The sequence below is a fragment of the Mustelus asterias genome, unplaced genomic scaffold (assembly GCF_964213995.1).
Source record: "Mustelus asterias unplaced genomic scaffold, sMusAst1.hap1.1 HAP1_SCAFFOLD_389, whole genome shotgun sequence".
Classification (NCBI taxonomy): Eukaryota; Metazoa; Chordata; class Chondrichthyes; order Carcharhiniformes; family Triakidae; genus Mustelus; species Mustelus asterias.
Window position 1 is genome coordinate 255,187 of NW_027590345.1, and position 26,279 is coordinate 281,465.

A 26,279-nucleotide genomic window follows, 5' to 3' on the forward strand; every position below is an offset into this window, starting at 1 on the left:
CACCCAGCCCCGCTCCCTGCTCACCCAGCCCCGCCCCCTGCTGACCCAGCCCCGCCCCCCCGCTGACCCAGCCCCGCCCCCCGCTGACCCAGCCCCGCCCCCCGCTGACCCAGCCCCGCCCCCCGCTGACCCAGCCCCGCCCCCTGCTGACCCTGCCCCCCGCTGACCCAGCCCCACCCCCTGCTGACCCAGCCCAGCCCCCTCTGCTGACCCAGCCCCACCCCCTGCTGACCCAACCCCGCCCCCTGCTGACCCAGCCCCGCCCCCTCTGCTGACCCAGCCCCGCCCCCTGCTGACCCAGCCCCGCCCCCTGCTGACCCAGCCCCGCCCCCTCTGCTGACCCAGCCCTCCCCCCCGCTGACCCAGCCCTCCCCCCCGCTGACCCAGCCCTCCCCCCCGCTGACCCAGCCCTCCCCCCCGCTGACCCAGCCCCGCCCCCGCCCCCTGCTGACCCAGCCCCGCCCCCTGCTGACCCAGTCCCGCCCCCTGCTGACCCAGCCCCGCCCCCCCGCTGACCCAGCCCTCCCCCCCCCGCTGACCCAGTCCCGCCCCCCCGCTGACCCAGCCCTCCCCGCTGACCCAGTCCCGCCCCCCCGCTGACCCAGCCCTCCCCCCCCCCCGCTGACCCAGTCCCGCCCCCTGCTGACCCAGCCCCGCCCCCCCCCGCTGACCCAGCCCCACAATCTCAGGTGGCAGCGTACATGGACAACACAGGAACTTAGGGACATGAGCTCTTTGCGAACCTGGAAAAGATCCAAGGGCAAGTTTTGGAGCTTTTGGAATGCATGAAAAGGGACAAATGTGTCTTCCAAACAACCGTGCTGTCCCACCCAGGCTATTGAGTGGGTGGCAAGAGTGTCCATTTGGTGGAAGCGAAGGCCAGGTCGCGACTGCTCCAGCAAACCCCATAGAATTGAATTCCATCCTGGGGTTAGTAAATTATTACAGGAGGTTTATTCCTAATTGAACTTCCCTGTTGGGCCCTGAATGTCCGACCATATCAAAGGTGGTCTGGGGGCTGGGGTGGGGTGGGGTGGGGGTGGGGGGGTGGGGGGTTGCGGCGATGCAGCTGGAGGTTAAACAGTAACTTTTGTCCTCTAATTCATTTTGACTCCAAATAGGACCTTACTTTGACATGCGATGGTTTCCCTTAACCTCAATGCCTTTGCCGGGACCCAGGACTGGACACAAAAAGACCCAGTCCCCTGAGAATTCAAAGCATAATCCTCTGTGGGCGATTCAGTGGGCAGCCCTGAGACGATATGATACACTACTGGGAGAAGGAAAGACAAACTCAGTGTTGAGGATGGCATCATCCTGTGGGTTCCACATAGTTGTCCCTCACCCAGAATGATATCGGATCCTTATGGAATTACACCACAGCACGCCGAGATTTAGCAGCACGCCGGATATCGCTGCACCCCACGATTTTGCAGGACCCTGAGATTTCGCAGCCCTCCGAGATATCGCAGCCCCCCGAGATTTCAAAGATGGAAATGCTCGCCTGGAGCTACGTATGGTGGCCTGGGCTTGACACGGGTATTATTGACTTGGTTCAACACTGCGAGTTGGACCAGGAGAATCAAAAACTGCCCCTCAGCCTCCCTACATCCATGGGAGTGGTCTGTTAGGCCCTGGGTGCGGTCCAGTTAGACTTCGCTGGGCCTTTTTTGGGCTCTCTGTTTCTGATCCTGGTCGAAGCACATTCCAAATGGTTGGAAATACATCAGATGAACTCCACCACTTCCCAGGCTACCACTGGGAACCTACGACAAAGTTTCAGCACGCACAGGATACCTGAAATCCTGCTCTCTGACAATGGCAATTGCACTGCCTTCACAAGCATCGACTCTCACACCTTCATACTTTCCAATGGCATCAAACACATTAGGACAGCCCCCTATCACCCATTATCAAATGGTGCAGACTTTTAATCTGGGCATTAAGAAGCAACCTGCGGTGTCCATAGAGACCAAACTGGTGCGATTTCTATTCAACAACATGCCAACCTCTCATACAACAACTGGAATTGCCGCAGTGGAATTATTAATGGGACGGAGGCTTCAAACAAGACAAAGTTTACTTTTCCCAAACCTGGCAGGGAGGGTGGAGTCCCAACTGAAGACCCAGAAGAAGAACCAGGATCCTGTGCAAACAGAAAGAGCATTTAAGACCTGTGGCCCAGTCCATGTGAGGAACTTCAAGGGCGACATCCATTGGGTCCTCAAGATTGTAATGGAAAAGACCGGGCCCATGTTGTACAAAGTCCAAGTGCAGGTCAAGATAATCAGGAAACAGATGAACCATCACCGGAATAGGGAACCTGTGTCAGTACAGGCGTCAGTACCAGTCACAGGCATGGCCACTGCCAGCGGCGAGCCACAGATGGAGATCAGCGGGCACGGTGGGGGTTTGAAAATCAGTTGGCTCCACTCAGGCCAGCAGTTGTAGACTCAGGGCCTATTTACACTCTACAGCAGTCGAATGGCACTCAACTGCCACTGTAAATAAATGGGTGCTTGGTGATGGAAAACCTGCCTTGGTAAGATTACTACACCTTGATATTATTTATTTTCATGGATATTAAAATAGTTTTAAATTCAATTTTCGGACTGGAGGCAGGTTGCTAGTGGAGTGCCACAGGGATCAGTGCTTGGTCCTCTGCTCTTTGTGATTTTTATTAATGACTTCGAGGAAGGGGCTGAAGGGTGGATCAGTAAATTTGCTGATGACACCAAGATTGGTGGAGTAGTGGATGAGGTGGAGGGCTGTTGTAGGCTGCAAAGAGACATAGATAGGATGCAAAGCTGCGCTGAAAAATGGCAAATGGAGTTTAACCCTGATAAATGTGAGGTGATTCATTTTGGTAGGACAAATTTAAATGTGGATTACAGGGCCAAAGGTAGGGTTCTGAAGACTGTGGAGGAACAGAGAGATCTTGGGGTCCATATCCACAGATCTCTAAAGGTTGCCACTCAAGTGGATAGAGCTGTGAAGAAGGCCGAGAGTGTGTTAGCTTTTATTAACAGGGGATTGGAGTTTAAGAGCCCTGGGGTTATGCTGCAACTGTACAGGACCTTGGTGAGACCACATTTGGAATATTGTGTGCAGTTCTGGTCACCTCACTATAAGAAGGATGTGGAAGCGCTGGAAAGAGTGCAGAGGAGATTTACCAGGATGCTGCATGGTTTGGAGGGTAGGTCTTATGAGGAAAGGTTGAGGAAGCTAGGGCTGTTCTCTCTGGAGCGGAGGAGGCTGCGGGGAGATTTAATAGAGGTTTATAAAATGATGAAGGGGATAGATAGAGTGAACGTTCAAAGACTATTTCCTCGGGTGGATGGAGCTATTACAAGGGGGCATAACTATAGGGTTCATGGTGGGAGATATAGGAAGGATATCAGAGGTAGGTTCTTTACGCAGAGAGTGGTTGGGGTGTGGAATGGACTGCCTGCAGTGATAGTGGAGTCAGACACTTTAGGAACATTTAAGCGGTTATTGGAGTGGCACATGGAGCACACCAGGATGATAGGGAGTGGGATAGCTTGATCTTGGTTTCAGATAAAGCTCGGCACAACATAGTGGGCTGAAGGGCCTGTTCTGTGCTGTACTGTTCTATGTTCTATGTTAATGAGCAGGCTCCGATGTCTGCACTGGCTTTTTGTGAGAACAAGGTTAAAGTTTTCTTACTCTGCGTATTCTTCCTTCAATCATTGATCTAATTCCATTGAAGGATGTCGGGTTCTGTTCTGAACCGCTCCCCAAACCATCCCCTCCCAGTTTAACGCACTGTTTGATCTCACAATTCAATCCTGATGGTACCACAAGTAACCCGTTGTGTGTTACTGAATGGGTATTTGTTTCCTAACCACACAATCCTTCAGAACATGAACAGTGCTTTCTTTCCTTTAACAGGATTTATTATCATTTTAATGAATGGAATTGACAGGATCTTACAGAGAAGGAATTATCAGTTGAGGTAATTCAACAAATGGGGGCAGCATATTAAATTATACCCAATGCTGATTTAGTCTCAGAAATATAACCAGTTGAACTAGTCTATCAGTAGCTCAGTCCCTGTATCTCAGGTATTAACCAAACAATACAGCTCAGCTCCATCTGGAGCCATTGTGGCTGTAATTCAAAGCGGAACACACTGAGCTCCTACTAACCTCATTATAGCGACCTGTAAAAACTTATTCAAACTGAATCCAACATTTACTGATTTCTGTATCAAGAATCAGTCTCAGCATGACCATCTGTCATTAATGTCCGACTCGATTCAAATCTGTCGCTTTTAAATCCAAAGTGTATTATCTCACATTGTGCCCCAAGAAGGTCCTCCCACAATCTCGTCATTCTGTCTGTGGAGATCCTGTGCACCCTGTCCCTGGTTAATCGCATCACCTCTGATTCAAAATGAGAGGGATGGTGGGGAATAGAAAGAAGTTGAGCTGTGAGGGTCCCACTGTTGAATAAACTGTTTCTCAGTTACTGCCTGAGCTCACAGTGAGATAACAGCGACAGCCACAAAGGATGGATTCACTGCGGGAGCTCACAGTTAGATAATAGCTATAACTGCAAAGGATGGATTCACTGCGGGAGCTCACAGTTAGATAATAGCTATTGCCACAAAGGATGGATTCACTGTGGGGAGCTGAGGAGCATAATCTCCCTGGGAGGAAACATATTTAAATGTGAGGAAGAAAGGGATACTTCACAATCAGTTCAGAAACTACATTGCCACTCTACCTCAATCACACCGGGTTTGCTGTCACTGTGCAGGTCCTGCCTTTGTCAGTTCACTGCAGCCAATTCCTGGTTATCTCAGTAGAAATGACACCGACCATCTGAGCTGAGCCTGTTTATAAAACGTGTGTCTCAGTTTCACCCTCTGGTAAAAGCTGTTATGAGATTATTTAGAGATTCCATTTATAGGAGAGAGAAACCAATTGAACCAGTTTGACAAGTCTGCACTCAATTCAGCTGGAAGCAATGTTTAAGGCTGGTTAGAAAGGTTATCATTTCCAATTCAGTCAGTGCAGTGAATTTCTATCTGTAACATTACAAAATGTCAGTGTTCATCTGATATTTTGACTGTTAGCCAAACACTTGAGCGTGCTGTCATTACAAAAGTAATTGGTTGGAGCAGGGAGATGCAGACTGTGCAGCTAAACTCATGTATGTTGAGGGCACCAGAACTCCTAAAATTAATTACCTGTAAATTCAAAAATGAAACCTTCCCCAAAAGATACAGCAAATGTTCTGGTAAAACCCATATCGAGGAAGGTCCAGGGCCCAGCCCGGTCTGAACTGGGATGTGGGAATGCTCTGATTCACCTCATTCCATCCCTCTTGAAAATGAAAAGTAATGGTGTGGAACAGGAGTGGTCTGATTCTGGGAGCCTCACTGTTAAACAGATCATCTTCATCACTGCTCCAGCTCAGTCACTGTACAAAACCACAAGGAAAGGGAATGGCTACAGCAGCCCGTGTGACATAGTCTGACTGAGAAAATGGTTTAAAATAAAGAAATACATAAAGTACAGGAGCAGACAAATCTTACCTTGACCTGCAGATTCTTTCCTTCCGTGTGGAGTCTGCTAGTTTTCTCTTTGTAAACTCATTGCTACCAAACGGGATGTTGTTCCTGGTTTTCTTTCAGCAAATCACAGTTCAGTAATTGGATCTGATGTCTGTAATTTGAGATTTGTATTACATCTCGATGGGTTGAATGGTTCCTGCTGTGCTGAAACGACTCTGATTCTGTCTCCGTCCTCCGACTGGAAGGTGCGATTTAGAAAACACATCATTGAGCCAGTTTAAAAACTCTTTGAACTATGAACAAAATTAGTTACAAACAATTTGTAATTAATTGCTGTCACACAGTCAGTTCAATAGGAATCATGCCTCTGGAATGAATCACTGTGTGTCTCCCTGAAACTGTTTAAAAACTCCATCGATTTTCTCATGGTTGGACTTTGAAACTAAGAGCCGTTGTCAGATCATAGAATCATAGAAACCCTACAGTGCAGAAAGAGGCCATTTGGTCCATCGAGTCTGCATCGACCACAATCCCACCCCCATATCCCTACATATTTACCCGCTAACCCAAGGATCTCAGGATAATAAGGGGCAATTTTAGCATGGCCAATCAACCTAACCGGCACATATTTGGAGTGTGGGAGGAAACTGGAGCACCCGGAAAAAACCTACGCAGACACGAGAAGAATGTGCAAACTCCACACAGACAGTGACCCAATCCAGGAATCGAACCCAGGTCCCTGGAGCTGTGAAGTAGCAGTGCTAACCACTGTGCTACGGTGCCGCTCATAATGTTTCATTGCAGGATCTGATAACTGAAAAGGTGAACACATTAACTGTTTAACTGCTGAATGAAAGTGTGGTTGCACAGAGAGAAATTTATTTCCCCATGCTCACTCATATTATGAAACTGGATCTTATTCACTCCAGGCTGCCTGTCGACCCTGCATCCTGTGCTCACTGACCGACATTGGGATTCAGTCCAGAAATGCCTTGATTTTAAAGTTCTCATTCTCATCTTCAATTTTCTGAATGATCTCACCCCTTCCGATATCTTTAACATTCTCCAACGCTGGAACCATCCAAAGTTTCAGCGTTCTTTCAATTCTGCGTCCCTCATTTCTTTCATCCCTCCATTGTCAGCCGTGTCTTCATCTGCCTGGGTCCAGAGCTCCAGAATTTACTCCCATCTATCCCTTAGAAATCTTTTACAAATCTGCCTCTTTTATCAAGCTTTTACTCTCCTGCCCAGTAAGGACAGTAAGACAATCAAATTGCCTGATTTTGCTCCAGTGAAGGACTTTGGAATATTTTATAGCATTAAAGGAGCTATAAGAATGCAAAGTGCTTTTGTTGAAATAAAAGCAAAATACTGTGGATGCTGGAATCTGAACCAAAGGGTGGGATGGGTGGCCCAGTGGTTAGCACTGGTGACTCTCAGTGCTAGAGACCCGGGTTCGATTTCCAGCTTGGATCACTGTGTGTGGACTTTGCACTTTCAACTCGTGTTTACCTGGGTTTCCTCCGTTGCTCCGGTTTCCTCCCACAGTCCGAAAGACGTGCTGCTTCGGTGCATTGGCCACGCTAAATTCTCCCTCAGTGTAACCCGAACAGGCGCCGGAGTGCGTCGACTTGGGGATTTTCACAGTAACTTCATTGCAGTGTTAATGTAAGCCTACTTGTGACACTAATAAATAAACATAAACAGAAAACACTGGAAAATCTCAGCAGGTCTGACAGCATCTGTGGAGAGTGAATAGAGCCAAACGGCCCTCGGCAGAGCTGACCATGGTCCTTGCGAGCATTCCCCTCAGTGAAATGGAGCTCGTGGCGACAGGCTCTGAACTTTTGCACAAGACAAACACATCGCTGCTCTCTCCTTGATTTGGATATCGAGCCCTAACCACCAAAAATAACTTATTTAATAACTCAGCTTTCCTATGGAAACTTGACTTACGATATTTTATGGTATGTCTGGCTGACTGTGAGAAATGGAATCTCAGTATGAGACCCCAAAATCATTGTTCGTGACCGATTATCCATTAATTCAGTAAATTTCCTTCCACATCGGTGTTGGCCTGATTCTGAAAATGATTCCTGGAGCTTCCTTTTGTTTGTGTGCAGAGTTCATTCCTGCTCTGTTCAAGGTCTTGGTGCAAAAGCTATCGGCTTCTCTTTCCCATCGGGCATTATGTGAGAAACTGCTGCCTCCATCCCATAAGATGATGCGTTACGTGCCATTGCAAAGATAAATTTGGATTAAAGTGTGTCAGGACTTCTGACTTTACTAGTACCTCTTTAGCTCGTACGAAGGCTTTCTCACACACATCCACCCATTTCCATTTCCTGTTATGACACAAAAAGTTGTGTAAATGTTTAAGAATAGTCGCTAGATTAGTGACAAACCTTTCATGAATAATACTTTAATGAGCCCAAAGGAGAACTAAGATGATTGATGTTGAGGTGCAGGTGCCTCAGAAATGGCTTTGACTTTTGAAGGCAATTTGTGCAGTCTCTTTGCATCTATAGAAGATTGGAAATCTTCCGTATTTATCTTTCCGTACTCTTAATCCATGATCTTCTAGTCTCTGGAGTGTGACATCCAGGTTGTGGAGATGTTCTTCCTCATTCTGTCCAGTAACTTAGATATCACCTATGAAACACTGGACTCTTTCTAATCCGCTTAGAATTTGATCCATGGCACATTGGAACCAGTAAGAAGTTTAACAACACCAGGTTAAAGTCCAACAGGTTTATTTGGTAGCAAAAGCCACACAAGCTTTCGAGGCTCTGAGCCCCTTCTTCAGGTGAGTGGGAATTCTGTTCACAAACAGAACTTATAAGACACAGACTCAATTTACATGAATAATGGTTGGAATGCGAATACTTACAACTAATCCAGTCTTTAAGAAACAAAACAATGGGAGTGGAGAGAGCATCAAGACAGGCTAAAAAGATGTGTATTGTCTCCAGACAAGACAGCCAGTGAAACTCTGCAGGTCCACGCAACTGTGGGAGTTACAAATAGTGTGACATAAATTCTGATTCTAGGATCGCATGATAAAGACTCAGGAGGAAAAAAGCAGAAATATTTATGTGAAATAGTGTGACATAAACCCAATATCCCGGTTGAGGCCGTCCTTGTGTGTGCGGAACCTGGCTATCAGTTTCTGCTCCGCGACTCTGCGCTGTCGTGTGTCGCGAAGGCCGCCTTGGAGAACGCTTACCCGAATATCAGAGGCCGAATGCCCGTGACCGCTGAAGTGCTCCCCAACAGGAAGAGAACAGTCTTGCCTGGTGATTGTCGAGCGGTGTTCATTCATCCGTTGTCGCAGCGTCTGCATAGTTTCCCCAATGTACCATGCCTCGGGACATCCTTTCTTGCAGCGTATCAGGTAGACAACGTTGGCCGAGTTGCAAGAGTATGTACCGTGTACCTGGTGGATGGTGTTCTCACGTGAGATGATGGCATCTGTGTCGATGATCCGGCACGTCTTGCAGAGGTTGCTGTGGCAGGGTTGTGTGGTGTCTTGGTCACTGTTCTCCTGAAGGATGTGCACGATGCTCCACCATAACTGGGGGTGGAATTTAGACTATTGCAAATGTGCCAAATTAAACCAAATTAAAGGGGTCGGAATAAATGACAATTTCGTGTTATCAATCGGTTGGTATGCACCTTTTTGGACATGTGGGAGGAAACCGGAGTACCCGGAGAAAACCCACGCAATCACGGGGAGAACGTGCTAACTCCCACAGTTTGTCATCAAACCAGCAGACAAAGGAGGGGCCATCGTCATACTGAACAGAACGGATTACTGCAAAGAAGTGTACCGACAACTCAACAACGAGGAACACTACAGACAGTTACCTGCAGATCCGACCAAAGAACACACCCGTCAACTCAACACTCTGATCAAGACCTTTGATCCGGACCTTCAGAACACCCTCCGTGCTCTCATCCCACGTACTCCCCGCGTTGGAGATCTCTACTGCCTCCCGAAGATACACAAGGCAAACACACCCGGCCGTCCCATCGTATCGGGCAATGGGACCCTGTGCGAGAACCTCTCCGGCTATGTCGAGGGCATCCTGAAACCCATTGTACAAAGAACCCCCAGCTTTTGTCGCGACACGACGGACTTCCTACAGAAACTCGGCACACATGGAGCAGTTGAACCAGGAGCGCTCCTCGTCACAATGGATGTCTCAGCACTCTACACCAGCATCCCCCATGACGATGGCATTGCTGCAACGGCCTCAGTGCTCAGCGCCAACAACTGCCAGTTTCCAGATGCAATTTTACATCTCATCCGCTTCATCCTGGACCACAATATCTTCACCTTCAACAACCAGTTCTTCATCCAGACACACGGAACAGCCATGGGGACCAAATTTGCACCTCAATATGCCAACATCTTCATGCACAGGTTCGAACAAGACTTCTTCACCGCACGGGACCTTCAACCGGTGCTATACACTAGATACATCGATGACATTTTCTTCCTTTGGACTCATGGTGAACAATCACTGAAACAACTCTATGATGACATCAACAAGTTCCATCCCACCATCAGGCTCACCATAGACTACTCTCCGGAATCGGTTGCATTCTTGGACACGCGCATCTCCATTAAGGACGGTCACCTCAGCACCTCACTGTACCGCAAGCCCACGGATAACCTCACGATGCTCCACTTCTCCAGCTTCCACCCTAAACACGTTAAAGAAGCCATCCCCTACGGACAAGCCCTCCGTATACACAGGATCTGCTCGGATGAGGAGGATCGCAACAGACACCTCCAGACGCTGAAAGATGCCCTCATAAGAACAGGATATGGCGCTAGACTCATTGATCAACAGTTCCAACGCGCCACAGCGAAAAACCGCACCGACCTCCTCAGAAGACAAACACGGGACACAGTGGACAGAGTACCCTTCGTTGTCCAGTACTTCCCCGGAGCGGAGAAGCTACGGCATCTCCTCCGGAGCCTTCAACATGTCATTGATGAAGACGAACATCTCGCCAAGGCCATCCCCACACCCCCACTTCTTGCCTTCAAACAACCGCACAACCTCAAACAGACCATTGTCCGCAGCAAACTACCCAGCCTTCAGGAGAACAGTGACCAAGACACCACACAACCCTGCCACAGCAACCTCTGCAAGACGTGCCGGATCATCGACACAGATGCCATCATCTCACGTGAGAACACCATCCACCAGGTACACGGTACATACTCTTGCAACTCGGCCAACGTTGTCTACCTGATACGCTGCAAGAAAGGATGTCCCGAGGCATGGTACATTGGGGAAACTATGCAGACGCTGCGACAACGGATGAATGAACACCGCTCGACAATCACCAGGCAAGACTGTTCTCTTCCTGTTGGGGAGCACTTCAGCGGTCACGGGCATTCGGCCTCTGATATTCGGGTAAGCGTTCTCCAAGGCGGCCTTCGCGACACACGACAGCGCAGAGTCGCGGAGCAGAAACTGATAGCCAGGTTCCGCACACACAAGGACGGCCTCAACCGGGATATTGGGTTTATGTCACACTATTTCACATAAATATTTCTGCTTTTTTCCTCCTGAGTCTTTATCATGCGATCCTAGAATCAGAATTTATGTCACACTATTTGTAACTCCCACAGTTGCGTGGACCTGCAGAGTTTCACTGGCTGTCTTGTCTGGAGACAATACACATCTTTTTAGCCTGTCTTGATGCTCTCTCCACTCCCATTGTTTTGTTTCTTAAAGACTGGATTAGTTGTAAGTATTCGCATTCCAACCATTATTCATGTAAATTGAGTCTGTGTCTTATAAGTTCTGTTTGTGAACAGAATTCCCACTCACCTGAAGAAGGGGCTCAGAGCCTCGAAAGCTTGTGTGGCTTTTGCTACCAAATAAACCTGTTGGACTTTAACCTGGTGTTGTTAAACTTCTTACTGTGTTTACCCCAGTCCAACGCCGGCATCTCCACATCATGACATTGGAACCACACAGGTGCAGACGTGATGCCAAATGGAAGTCGTGTATATCTGAATAGCCCTTGGTATGTCACAATAGTCAAATATTGTTGTGAATCTGGATCCACATTCATCTGGAGATAAGAACGATTAAGATCAATTTGACTGAAGTGTTGCCTTTAGCCGAACCAGTGAATAAATCCACCTCTCCATCATACAACATCTGTTAGCTCTGGGATCAGGCATTTCCCAAGAGTTATCATTAACTCTCCACAGCCGGTATGACACAGACAGCTGCCCAGTGAAATCCAGAGAGTCCCACTGGTCTCCACAACCTGGTTCCAGGTGGGATCCTGTTCACTGAGATTCCACACTGGGTAATCCCATTGGTCAAAGATTTACTCCCAGTGCAGGATGAAACCAGATTAATTGCCATGGCAGAGAATATTATCAAGGGAAATGTGGAGTTTGGTGATCAATGGTGAATTAAATAATCCTTCACTTGGTTTCTAACAGTCTGGCAGGGTTGTACTATGTTAACATTTATGTTTGATGTGTTTGATTTGATGGAGTTTTGATATTAAGCTCTGGTAATGTATGAATTATATATCTCTGCACTTATACATTATAAGTGGATATGATTTCTCTGGACAGTGACACTCTCCATGAGATGAGTGCCCTGGTTGAAGCTCTAATTTGAATATAGTTACCAAATTTCTCATTGTGTTAGCAGTTGACCAATGAACACTGTAGGAGGTGAAAGTAGTTACCACTCTTCTACTAATATTAACATCAATGTATAATATTTTCATTCGTAAAGGTATCATCAAATGAGGTCATATGGATTGAACTGAAGAAGAAGAAAGGGACACTGACAGTTCTGGGAGTATAACATCGACCCCAGACAGTCAAAAGGAAGTCAAAGAGCAAATATGTAGTGAAATTGCTGAGAAGAATGTATTCAAGAGGCGGCTGGATATTGCATTTGGGGCAAATGGGATCAAAGGTTATGGGGAGAAAGCAGGATGAGGCGATTGAGTTGGACGATCAGCCATGATCGTAGTGAATGGCGGAGCAGCTCAAAGGGCTAAATGGCCTCCTCCTGCTCCTATCTTCTATGTTTCTATCCATAGAACACAGCACAGGAAACGGCCCTTCAGCCCACGATTTTGTGCTGAACATGACGCCAAATTAAACTAATCCCTTCTGCCTGCCCCTGGTCCGTATAACTCTCTTCTTTGCATATTCATGTGCTTCTCTAAAAGCCTATTAAATTCCCCTATCGTATTACCCCTGGCAACGCGTTACAGACACCAACCACCACCACTCCCGGCAACGTGATCCAGACACCTACCACCACCACCCCTGGCAACGTGACCCAGACACCTACCACCACCACCCCTGGCAACGTGACCCAGACACCTACCACCACCACCCCTGGCAACGTGACCCAGACACCTACCACCACCACCCCTGGCAACGTGACCCAGACACCTACCACCACCACCCCTGGCAACGTGACCCAGACACCTACCACCACCACCCCTGGCAATGCGTTCCAGACACCTACCACCACCACCCCTGGCAACGCATTCCAGACACCTACCACCGCCACTCCTGGCACCGCGGTCCAGACACCTACACTGACACCCCTGCCAACACGTTCCAGACACCTCCCACTCTGAGTAAAAAATATGCCTCTCACATCTCTGTTGAACATTCCCCCTCTCACGTTAAGTGCATGCCTCTTAGTAGTAACTCTCGGTAGAAAATCTTCTTGTAAATGATCATTTTAGAGATTCCTTTCAGGTCTCCCCTCAGCCTCTGCTACTGCAGAGAAAAGAACCCCAGTTTGTCCATCCTCTCCTGATAGCTCATATCCCCGAATCTAGGCAGCATTCTGGTAAACCTCTTCTGCACCCTCCCCAAAGCCTCCACACCCCTCCTGCAACGTGGCAACCAGGATTGAATACAATACCCGAAGTGCAGCCGAACCAAAGTTTTATAAAGCTGCAACATGACATCCTAACTCTTAAACTCAATGCCCCGACCAATAAAGGCAAGCATGCCGTACACTTTCTTTCCCACCATATCTACTTGTGTAGCCACTTTCAGGGAGCTATGGACTTGAACCCCAAGATCCCTCTGTCCATCAATGCTATCCAGGGTCCTGCCATTGACTGTATACTTACCCTTAACATTTGACCTTCCAAAGTGCAACACTTCACACTTGCCCGGATTAAACTCCATCTGCTACCTCTCTGCAAATATCTGCAACTGATTTATATCCCGCTGTATCCTTTGACAACTTTCTATACTGTCCACAACTCCACATATCTAGAGTTGTCTGCAAATTTACTGACCCATCCATGTTATCATCCAAGTCATTTATATATATCCCAAAGCAATAGGTCCCAGTGCGGATCCCTGTGGAACATAACTAGTCACGGACCTCCAGCCTGAAAAACACCCTTCTACCACAACTCTCTGACTTCTTTGGGCAAGTCAATTCAGAATCCAAGTGGCCAAGTCACCGTGGATCCCATGCTTGTAAATCTTTTGGATGAGCCTAACATGAGGGGCCTTGTCGAAAGCCTTACTAAAGTCCATGTAGACTACATCCACTACTCTACCCTCATCGATCACCTTCATCACCCCTCAAAAAAAACAATCAAGTTAGTAAGACATAACCTGCCCCACACAGGCACATGCTGACTTTCCCGAATAGGCCTGGCCTTTCCAAGTGCAGAAACAAAATGGCAGCGATCAAAGTGGATTTCAACTGTCCCAAAATTAACTGACATGAATTGAGGTTAGGGGGCAAAGAACCATCAAAATGCATTTGTCCAACAATATACTCTACACGTGAAGGTTACAAAAGTATATTACAAGACTACTCAAAGCTGACAGCACACAAAGTGCAAAACAAATAAGTTTCTCCCAATTCTGTATGTTATTCACTCCATTCACAATCACAGTTAACATTTAGCGTGAACATATGTCAAACATGTAGCCTGAGGGTTTATTTTGAGTTTTCATTCTCTCGCTGAGGGGTCTCACTTTGTGGGAGCTGCCCCAGATTTTACTGTGGCCCCAGTACGTTATCCTGAACCTGGGAATGTGTCAGTCTGCAATTACAGAGCTGGAATTAAAAAGGAACTTGGAAACGCAAAGAGAGGGCAGGAAACAATAAGGGGGCAGTAAAAAAGGTAAGACAAAATATATTTTATAAAGACAAAAAATGCAAACAGATAATTCAGACAAGAATACCAAGGATTAAAAAACAAAATGGAAACTTGTGGATGGAGAGAGACAAAATGCACATGGTTCTTAATGATCTGTGTGTCTGTTTTCACAAAACAGGGGAGCGAAGCAGACCTCTCAGTTAAAGATGAGGGTTGTGAAATATTGAATGTGTTAAACTTAGTGAGGGATGAAGTGTTGAGATATTTACCATCTTTGAAAGACTTGGATGAAATGTATCCCAGGCTGCCAAGATGAGGAAGGGAATAAAAAGAAGCTTTAACCATCACTTTCCAGTGCTCTTTGGCTACAGCGTGATGTTGTCAGATTGGAGAACTGCTAATGTTGTACAGTTATTTAAAAAGCAGCAAGGGGTAATTACAGGTCAGTCAGTTTGATCTTGGTGGACAAATTATTCAAAGACCTTCCGACAGTTATTATAAATGATCCTTTGGAAAGGCATCAATTCGTAAAAGAAAGGTGAAGTCTGACTATCCTCACTGGATTTCTTTCAGACGAGAGAGACACTTGTTTGATGCAGTCTACGTGGGTTTTAGTGAGGTTTTTCTGACGACTGGTCAGAAAAGTAAAAGCCATTGGATCCAAGGGAAAGAAAGTGGTCATTTGGATCCAAAACTGGCTCAATGGCTAGAATCAAATTGTAATGGTGGATGGATATTTTTTGTAATTGAATGACAATCCAGTGAGGACTCCGTACTCGTCGCCTTGCTGTTTGTGGTAAATATCAATAATTCAGTCTTAAATATAGCAGTGATTGGCACAAGGAAGGTCCTCTGCTTATTTCTCCACTCTTCACAGTTCTGAACATTCCTCTGTAGTTCTTCGTCAGAGCCTCCCATTTCCAAATTCAACGAGCAATAATCCGAGCGAAAGGTGTGGAGAAGTTTCCTGACTTCCTGTAAACTAAACACAGGTCCTCTTCCTGAAGAGTGCTCCACCCATAAGCAGCCATTGTACCTCGGGGTTCCAGCCCTTCCAATATTGCGATCAAACATTTACTGGTTCCATCACCATTGGCCAGGCCTCATAAACCCCACATGGGAGACTTAATTGGGGCTGGAGTGAATTGCAGAAGAAAAACCTTCCTGAGGTTGCAAATGATCCTGCTACAGTGACTTAAATATAAGAGTCATGATTAAGAAGTTTGCAAGTTATATGAAAATTGGTTGAGTCGTTAACAGTGAGACAGAAAGCTTTAGAATGAAGGAAGATGTCTGTGGACTGAACAGCTGGGCAGAAAAGTGTCAAATAAAATTAATCCAGAGTAGTGTGAGGTAACGCATTTAGAAAAGGCGAATAAGCCGATGAAATACACAATAAATGGATGGATTCGGAAAAGAGAGACCAAAGAAACAGAGATATGTTGGAATCCAGGACAAGCTGCATGTACAGAATACTGGTCAAGGCATTAAATGTAAGAAGTTACATTAATCTTATCTTCTGTCTGCAAAAAATCCCTGTCTCTTCATTTCCGTGTAGTGTGTCAGTTCTATCCCTGATCCTCTGCATCAATGAGATAGAAATTTCTTGCAACTTGCTGAAATGAAACAAATTGGAAACGTGATTGTATCCCTTTTCAGTGAGGCTCACAGCTTTACCCTCTGTGTGAAAGCTGCTGCCCATCCTCAGCATGGAATTCAATTTAAACATTCCCCACTTACTGCAGAGAAGGGAGCGGCCCCATTCCAGGCATCAAATTCAACCAGTTTGACAACCTGCGGCTAATTCAACTGTCAACAAGTTTCATTTGAAATTTTACTTTGACTCTTCTTGTTCCAGAGATGTTCAGTAAATCAGTCAAATGATAAGAAACAAATTCCAACTGGGACTTCGGAATTTTGAGCAAACATTGATTTCCTGATATTTGTGGTTTCACCCCAGAACCCAGGAGCCAGTTCCTGGTCAATGAGCTGAGAGAAGGGCTGTTTCTCTACATGGAGATTAACCATTTAACTTCCAAACTGAATGATCTCTGAGCAACAATGGCTGCAGCTGCTGGGCAGTGAGCACTAACACTCCAGTTACATTTATTATTGTAAACCAGCAACTGAGACACCAAACACGGTGGATTCTGACCCAATGGAGTTATTCAAGAAGATGCTCAGAATTTCATTAACTCAGGATGACAAGTGAAGTGAATCAATGGCAGGTCATCGTCAACTGTCCTTATCGAGGATGACATCTACTCAGGGTAAATGGAGTTAAGATGCAGATTAGGCAACATTTAATTAAATAGAGGAATAGGCTCAAGGGGCAGAATAATTTCATCCTGTTACTGTATTTAAATGTTGGTTGAATAATGAAGTGTGAAACTTCTGGAGGATTTGCACCTCCCTTTTAATCAGTTGAACTCGGATTGTTTATTTCAGATGGTGCAACATTTTTATTCCGAGAATGATTGGATAATCAGTTTCAAAGGGCAACCTTTAGAAACCATAGTTTAGCAAAAACACTTTTTCAATGTTTGCTAAAAGAAGACATGAGGTTGCTTTGGCAGACAGAGTGAAGGAAAATCCAAAGAGCTTCTATAGGTATGTTAGGAGCAAAAGGATAGTGAGGGATAAAATTGGTCCTCTTGAAGACCAGAGTGGTGGACTGGAACCAAAAGAGATGGGGGAGATACTAAATGATTTTTTTGCATCCGTATTTACTGAGGAAACGGGCATGGAGTCTACGGAAATAGGGCAAACTGGTAGGGAGGCCATGGAACCTTTACAGATTAAAGGGGAGGAGGTGCTCGCTGTCTTGAGGCAAATCAGAGTGGATAAATCCCCAGGACCGGACAGGGTATTCCCACGGACCTTGAGGGAAGCTAGTGTTGAACTTGCAGGGGCCCTGGCAAACATATTTAAAATGGGGGAGCTGCCGGATGATTGGAGGGTGGCTCATGTTGTTCCGTTGTTTAAAAAAGGTTCCAAAAGAAATCCGGGAAATTATAGGCCAGTAAGTTTGACGTCGGTGGTGGGCAAGTTATTGGAAGGTGTGATAAGGGATAGGATCTACAAATATTTGGATAGACAGGGACCTATTAGGGAGAGTCAACATGGCTTTGTGCGTGGTAGGTCATGTTTGACCAATCTATTAGAGTTTTTCGAGGAGGTTACCAGGAAAGTGGATGAAGGGAGGGCAGTGGATGTTGTCTACCTGGATTTCAGCAAGGCCTTTGACAAGGTCCCTCATGGGAGGTTAGTTAGGAAGGTTCAGTCGCTAGGTATACATGGGGAGGTAGTAAATTGGATTAGACACTGGCTCAATGGAAGAAGCCAGAGAGTGGTTGTGGAGGATTGCTTCTCTGAGTGGAGGCCTGTGACTAGTGGTGTGCCGCAGGGATCGGTGTTGGGTCCATTGTTGTTTGTCATCTATATCAATGATCTGGATGATAATGTGGTAAATTGGATCAGCAAGTTTGCTGATGATACAAAGATTGGAGGTGTAGTGGACAGTGAGGAAGGTTTTCAAAGCTTGCAGAGGGATTTGGACCAACTAGAAAAATAGGCTGAAAAATGGCAAATGGAATTTAACGCAGACAAGTGTGAGATCTTGCACTTTGGAAGGACAAACCAAAGAAGAACGTACAGGGTAAATGGTAGGGCTCTGAAGAGTGCAGTTGAACAGAGGGATCTGGGAATACAGGTACAGAATTCCCTAAAAGTGATGTCACAGGTGAATAGGGTCGTAAAGAGTGCCTTTGGTACATTGGCCGGAGTATCGAGTATAAAAGTTGGAGTGTTATGGTAAGGTTATATAAGGCATTGGTGAGGCCAAATTTGGAGTATTGTGTACAGTTTTGGTCACCTAGTTACAGGAAGGATGTAAATAAGATTGAAAGAGTGCAGAGAAGGTTCACAAGGATGTTGCCGGGACTTGAGAAGCTGAGTTACAGAGAGAGATTGAATAGGTTGGGACTTTATTCCCTGGAGCGTAGAAGATTGAGGGGAGATTTGATAGAGGTGTATAAGATTTTGATGAATATAGATAGAGTGAATGCAAGCAGGCTTTTTCGGCTGAGGCTAGGGGAGAAAAAAACCAGAGGGCATGGGTTAAGGGTGAAAGGAGAAAAGTTTAAAGGGAATATTAGGGGGGGCTTCTTCACGCAGAGTGGTGGGAGTGTGGAATGAGCTGCCGGATAAAGTGGTTAATGCGGGGTCATTTTTAATATTTAAGAAAAACTTGGACGGTTTCATGGATGAGAGAGGTGTGGAGGGATATGGTCCAAGTGCAGGTCAGTGGGACTAGGCATAAAATGGTTCGGCACAGACAAGAAGGGCCAAAAGGCTTGTTTCTGAGCTGTAATTTTCTATGGTTCTATGGTTCGATGTTCCATCCTGTGCCAGTTATAGAATCAGGCCCCTAAACTTACTGATAGTTTTATTCTGGGTTCAACCAAAATCGCTGAACAAAAGATTTGCTATCGAGTGATTTTAAATACACAGATTTGGAAATTACTGATTTATAACCTGATCCAATATGCTGAGGATTCTGGATCGGATCCACGAGGTTAAATATCAAATTTAATGTCAGATTGATAACAGTAAGACAGGTGAGAGCAGTGTGCACTCTAATATTGCTTCCAACTTTCCATCTCTGTTGGGCGAGTCCCACTGGTTCTCCTGCAGGACAAGACAACAACTCAGGTTGTTGTTTTACTGTGTGTAAATTACAGACAGTGTGGGCCTCCAAATGAAAAGAGAATCGAGCCAAAGTTTTGAGTCAGGATGACCCTTCATCTGAACTTGTATTTTAGCTCATACTTTAAGTTTCCTGACCTACTAGCTGTAATTGAATCAGAATTTGACCCTATTTAATTCCTAGAAATCAGGAACACAGAGACTCAGTGAGTTGGTAAAGCTACAACATTAAAAAAAACTGGAAATCTATGAATAAGCAGTGTGAGGCCATCCACTTCAGTTCTGAGTATTTTCTCTGTGGGAAGTTATGAGGGAAGTTGGATGAAAAAGTGATTACCATCTCCAGGTAAAAGAGATAAAAGCAAAGAGTTCAGGGAAGGAATTTCAGAGCTGCAGATCAAAGGGAGTGGAGATACACAGGAGGCCAAACGTGGAGGAATGCTGAGATCTCAGAGGGGAAAAACCATGGACCTATGTGAACAGGAGGTTGAAAATTCTAGGTCTGGAAGAAGACACAGAGCTAAAGAGAAATGAGGCCTCAAAGGGATATGAAATGCTGGATGAGATAGTTCTCCTGGATGACAAACCAAATAATTTTGGCTTATACTCTGAGTTGAGAGGAATAAGCGGTGATTGCACTGAAACATACAAGTATCTGAAAGGGCTGGGCAATGTAGACACTAAGTAATTATTTTCCACTCGTTCGGAAATCGGAAACAGCAGTGCAAAATCTCAGGATAAGCCGTGGATTGTTTAGAATTGGGGTGAGGAGAAATGTTTTCACTCAGAGGGTTGTGAATCTTTGGAATTCTCTGCCCCAGAGAAGGTGGATGATCCAGCACTGAAAATATTCAGGACTGAGATTTCTGATCTCTTATCGAGTGAAGGGACATGAGGAGCAGCTGGGAAAGTGGAGTTGGGGCAGAAGAGCAGCCACGATTATATTCAATGCAGAGCAGGGGCAAGGGGCCATGCAGTCTACAACTGACACTATTTCTGATGTGTTTAAATTAAAAGCCAGACATTTGCCAACTGGGGACCAAGGCAGTAATATACAAATTAACACTTTCAGTTCACTGCCTGGCAGACAGGAAAAGAAGATATTAATGTCCATGGAGAAGTAGTCAGGGTCAAAGCGGCAGTCAAGTTCACACATTTAGCCAATTAAGAATGGCTGGAACAGAAAAGAGAAAGATCTTACAATGGAGCGTGGACAGTCTTAACAACCATCACCTTGTCTGAATCCGCAATCACCAGCTTCCCCTTTCCCAAAATACAAATGAAGAATCTATCCACCCGCTGCTCTCCATTTTTTCAATTGCAGCTCCCAGCTTCACTTCCAACTGAAATCCTTCATGATAATTTGTGCTGCAATTTGAAAGGGAGCCCAAAAACAGAGACTTGGGAAAATGGGCAGAGATTTTAAAAGACAACACTGTTTAAAAAGCTGGGAAAAATTCCAAGTGCCGAATTCGCGTAAAAACTGGAGGAATTCCCGCTGGGGTTTATTTTGGTGGGATTTTCAAATCTCCCACACTCTGCGCACAATGCACTCGCGTGAATCTCCTTCAAAACCCAGGGCGGAGCCTATTCCAGCCGGAGAGGCCGGTGGCAGAGCACTGAGCGGGTCACTGTGCAGACGCTGCTTTGTCAGAGCAGAGACTGGGGCTGGCGCAGTAATCCACACTGCCAGCCTCCCGATTGCTGTCCAGCCCCGCGACCCCACACACATTACTGACCGTGCGACCCCCCACCCCTCCCCCACACGCCCTGATCACTGGTCTCGCAGACATGTCTGGGCCAGCCATGACCTCTCTACCCCCCACTGGCCTGGAGGGGGACTGGGGGGAGATGCTTCCGGCCCCAAAGACTTCAGTCCCAGGCCCGCTATGCAAATGGTCATCAGTATAATTTATACAGCTCCACACCGATTTCTGGCACAAAGCTGACTGCGCCAAAAATCTGGCCAGTGACACACGGAGGCCGTGGCACCCAGCGGGAAGCCCGCTACACGGTCTTCGCTTGCGTCTCTCAGCTCACTGCGCTGCTAGTGGACGGGGGGAATCACCCCCATAAACTACAAAAGGCGAGAGAAGGTTATGTTTATCATTCACCAGTTCAGCCTCAGCTACAGCACTGCGTCCAATTTGAGGTCTCTGGAAAGAATGTAAAGCAGCATTTCCGGCTCAGGTCCAAGAATCAGGATCTTTACCAAATGACTGCAAAGGTTCATGAAGGTGGCTCATCGCCACCTTCTTATCGACAATTAGGGATCAGCAACAAATGTCAGTGACGTCCTGATTCCATTGACAGAGAAGAAAAACTTCGGTTTTTTAGACCATGGAGAAACTGACACTATTCTCCGAGAGCAAAGAATAAAGAGCGTCTGAACAGGGGAGTTCAAAATGAGGAGGCTTTGATAATGAGAAGTGTTTCCACTGACAAAAGGGTCAGAAGCAGATAAGGACAAGTATTCCGCTTTGGATACGGTTGAGGGGGATGACATACCAGTGGTGAGCCGCAGTGAGAGGATCTCCAGCACTGTGTCCGTCTCTGTGGCTCGGGAGGGTAAGGGGCAGAGCGGGAGGGCAATAGTTATTGGGGACCCGTTAGTTAGAGGGATAGATAGGAGTTTCTGTGGCAGCAAAAGAGACTCACGGATGGTATGTTGCCTACCGGATGCCAAGGTCCGTGACGTCTCAGACCGTGTTTTCCGGATTCTGAAGGGGGAGGGGAAACAGTCACAAGTCGTGGTACACATTGGAACCAATGACATAGGTAAGAGAAGGGACGGGGATTTAAAGCAGGAATTTCTGGAGCTGGGCTGGAAGCTGAGAGCCAAGACAAAACATGTGGTCATCTCTGGTACGTTGCCGGTGCCACATGATAGCGAGTTGAGGAACAGGGAGAGAGTGCAGTTAAACATGTGGTTGCAGGGATGGTGTAGGAGGGAGGGTTTCAGATACGTGAATAATTGGAACACATTCTGGGGAAGGTGGGACCTGTACAAACAGGACGGGGTACACCTGAACCAGAGGGGCACCAATATCCTAGGAGGGAAATTTGTTACGGCTCTTCAGGGGGTTTAAACTAATTTGTCAGGGGAGTGGGAAAAGGAGTTGTAGTCCGGAAGTCAGTGCGGGTGGTGAGGTATTAGGGAAGGTATCAGGGTCAAGGGTGGGTACCGGTAGACAGGAAGGTGGGTTGAAGTGTGTCTTTTTCAATGCAAGGAGCATCTGGAACAAGGTAGATGAACTTGGGGCGTGGATTGGTACTTGGGACTACGATGTTGTGGCCATTTCGGAGACGTGGGTAGAACAAGGACAGGAATGGTTGTTGGACGTTCCGGGGTATAGATGTTTCACTAAGTGTAGGGAAGCTGGTAAAAGAGGTGGAGGAGTGGCATTGTTAATCAGGGATAGTTTAACGGCTGCGGAAAGGCACTTCGTGGGGGATCTGCACACTGAGGTAATATGGGCTGAAGTTAGAAATAGGAAAGGAGCGGTCACGTTGCTAGGAGTTTACTATAGGCCCCCAAATAGTAATAGAGATGTGGAGGAAGAAATTGCTAAGCAGATTATGGATATGTGTGGGGGTCACAGGGTAGTTGTCATGGGGGACTTTAACTTTCCAAATATTGATTGGAACCTTTGTAGGTCAAATAGTTTGGATGGGGCAGTTTTTGTGCAGTGTGTGCGGGAGGGCTTCCTGACACAATATGTGGATGGGCCGACTAGAGGTGAGGCCACATTGGATTTGGTACTGGGAAATGAACCGGGCCAAGTGTTAGATTTGGTTGTGGGAGAGCAATTTGGAGATAGTGACCACAATTCGGTGTCTTTTGTTATTGCAATGGAGAGGGATAGGGCCGTACGGCAGGGCAAGGTTTACAATTGGGGGAGGGGTAATTATGATGCGATTAGGCAAGAATTAGGGGGCATAAGTTGGGAACAGAAACTGTCAGAGAAAGGAACTAATGAAAAGTGGAACTTTTTCAAGGAACAAATACTGGATGTCCTTGATAAGTATGTTCCTGTCAGGCAGGGAGGAAATGGCCGAGTGAGGGAACCATGGTTCACAAAAGAGGTGGAATGTCTTGTGAAAAGGAAGAGGGAAGCTTATGTAGGGATGAGGAAACAAGGTTCAGATGGCTCGATTGAGGGTTACAAGTTAGCAAGGAATGAGCTGAAAAAGGGGCTTCGGAGAGCGAGGAGGGGACACGAGAAGTCCTTGGCGGGTCGGATCAAGGAAAACCCCAAGGCTTTTTACTCTTATGTGAGGAATAAAAGAATGACCAGGGTGAGGTTAGGGCCGGTCAAGGACAGTAGGGGGAACTTGTGTATGGAGTCAGTAGAGATAGGCGAGGTGATGAATGAATACTTTTCATCAGTGTTCACCAAGGAGAGGGGCCATGTTTTTGAGGAAGAGAAGGTGTTACAGGCTAATAGGCTGGAGGAAATAGATGTTCGGAGGGAGGATGTCCTGGCAGTTTTGAATAAACTGAAGGTCGGTAAGTCCCCTGGGCCTGATGAAATGTATCCTAGGATTCTTTGGGAGGCAAGGGATGAGATTGTAGAGCCTTTGGCTTTGATCTTTGGGTCCTTGCTGTCCACGGGGATGGTGCCAGAGGACTGGAGAATGGCGAATGTTGTTTCTCTGTTTAAGAAAGGGAATAGAAATGACCCTGGTAATTATAGACCGGTTAGTCTTACTTCGGTGGTTGGTAAATTGATGGAAAAGGTCCTTAGAGATGGAATTTACGACCATTTAGAAAGATGCGGATTAATCCGGGATAGTCAGCACGGATTCATGAAGGGCAAGTCGTGCCTCACAAATTTGATAGAATTTTTTGAGGAGGTAACTAAGTGTGTTGATGAAGGTAGGGCAGTTGATGTCATATACATGGATTTTAGTAAGGCGTTTGATAAGGTCCCCCATGGTCGGCTTATGATGAAAGTGAGGAGGTGTGGGATAGAGGGAAAGTTGGCCGATTGGATAGGTAACTGGCTGTCTGATCAAAGACAGAGGGTGGTGGTGGATGGAAAATTTTCGGATTGGAGGCAGGTTGCTAGCAGAGTGCCGCAGGGATCAGTGCTTGGTCCTCTGCTCTTTGTGATTTTTATTAATGACTTAGAGGAGGGGGCTGAAGGGTGGATCAGTAAATTTGCTGATGACACCAAGATTGGTGGAGTAGTGGATGAGGTGGAGGGCTGTTGTAGGCTGCAAAGAGACATAGATAGGTTGCAATGCTGGGCTGAAAAATGGCAAATGGAGTTTAACCCTGATAAATGTGAGGTGATTCATTTTGGTAGGACTAATTTTAATGTGGATTACAGGGTCAAAGGTAGGGTTCTGAAGACTGTGGAGGAACAGAGAGATCTTGGAGTTCATATCCACAGATCTCTAAAGGTTGCCACTCAAGTGGATAGAGCTGTGAAGAAGGCCTATAGTGTGTTAGCTTTTATTAACAGGGGGTTGGAGTTTAAGAACCGTGGGGTTATGCTGCAACTGTACAGGACCTTGGTGAGACCACATTTGGAATATTGTGTGCAGTTCTGGTTAGCTCACTATAAGAAGGATGTGGAAGCGCTGGAAAGAGTGCAGAGGAGATTTACCAGGATGCTGCCTGGTTTGGAGGGTAGGTCTTATGAGGAAAGGTTGAGGGAGCTAGGGCTGTTCTCTCTGAAGCGGAGGAGGCTGAGGGGAGACTTAATAGAAGTTTATAAAATGATGAAGGGGATAGATAGAGTGAATGTTCAAAGACTATTTCCTCGGGTGGATGGAGCTATTACAAGGGGCATAACTATAGGGTTCGTGGTCGGAGATACAGGAAGGATATCAGAGGTAGGTTCTTTACGCAGAGAGTGGTTGGGGTGTGGAATGGACTGCCTGCAGTGATAGTGGAGTCAGACACTTTAGGAACATTTAAGCGGTTATTGGATAGGCACATGGAGCACACCAGGATGATAGGGAGTGGGACAGCTTGATCTTGGTTTCAGATAAAGCTCGGCGCAACATCGTGGGCCGAAGGGCCTGTTCTGTGCTGTACTGTTCTATTTTCTATGTTCTAGGACAGATTTATGGTGTTCTGTAATTGGTAAAGGAGCCAGAAGGGAGATGAGTTATGTTTTAAATAGCAAGTTCTGATCTGGAAAGAACTATCTGAAAGAGTGAGGCCGCAAATAACCTCCCCCTCCTGTTTCCCCTCCAACGGTCTGCTCTGAGGATTTTAGGGTTTTGAATGGAATTATCAGTTGATAGAAATTTTGCTCACTGATGTGAGACCTCAGGACAAGGGGACAAATATCTTATGATCAGAGCCAGGATATTCAGGGGATAAATTTAGGAAACACTTGCTCACACAAAGGGTGGGGGAAGTGTGGAACTCTCTCCCACATATAGCTGCAGATATTAGCTGTTGAATATTTTCCCAGTGTCTGCGTGGGTTTCCTCCGGGTGCTCTGGTTTCCTTCAACAGTCCAAAGATGTGCGGGTTAGGTGGATTGGCCACGCTAACCTGACCCTAGAGTCAGGGGTTAGCAGGGTAAATATGTGGGTGTTATTGGGGTGGGGCCTGGGTGGGATTGTGGTCGGTGCAGACTTGCTGGGCTGAATGTGCTCCTTCTGCACTGTGGGGATTCTGTGAACAATTTTCACTCTGAGATGGGGATATTTCTGCTGCCAGAAGGTGTGGATCTGAAGCCCAGGCGGCTGGATGGAGTTTGTCTCCCTCATCAATGGGCAGCTCAGGCTGCAGGGACTGAATGTCTGGCTCCTCCTCTTGCTGCTGCCGGAGCTCAGAGCTTGTGCAGCTTCTGGAGCTGGGGGAGGCCATTCGGCCGCTTCAATATGGGACAGCCCACCTTTCAGACAGTTTATC

General features: G+C 46.6%; 1 protein-coding gene across 1 annotated transcript in view; it reads right to left on the bottom strand.

Annotated features, from left to right (window-relative positions):
• Positions 1 to 26,279, bottom strand: part of LOC144486547 (NACHT, LRR and PYD domains-containing protein 3-like) — a 78,951-nt gene that overhangs the window by 45,058 nt on the left and 7,614 nt on the right. The window contains exon 4 of the mRNA XM_078204599.1: positions 5,564 to 5,780. The gene's annotated coding sequence lies outside the window, so the exon portion shown is untranslated. The remainder of the gene's footprint in view (positions 1 to 5,563; positions 5,781 to 26,279) is intronic.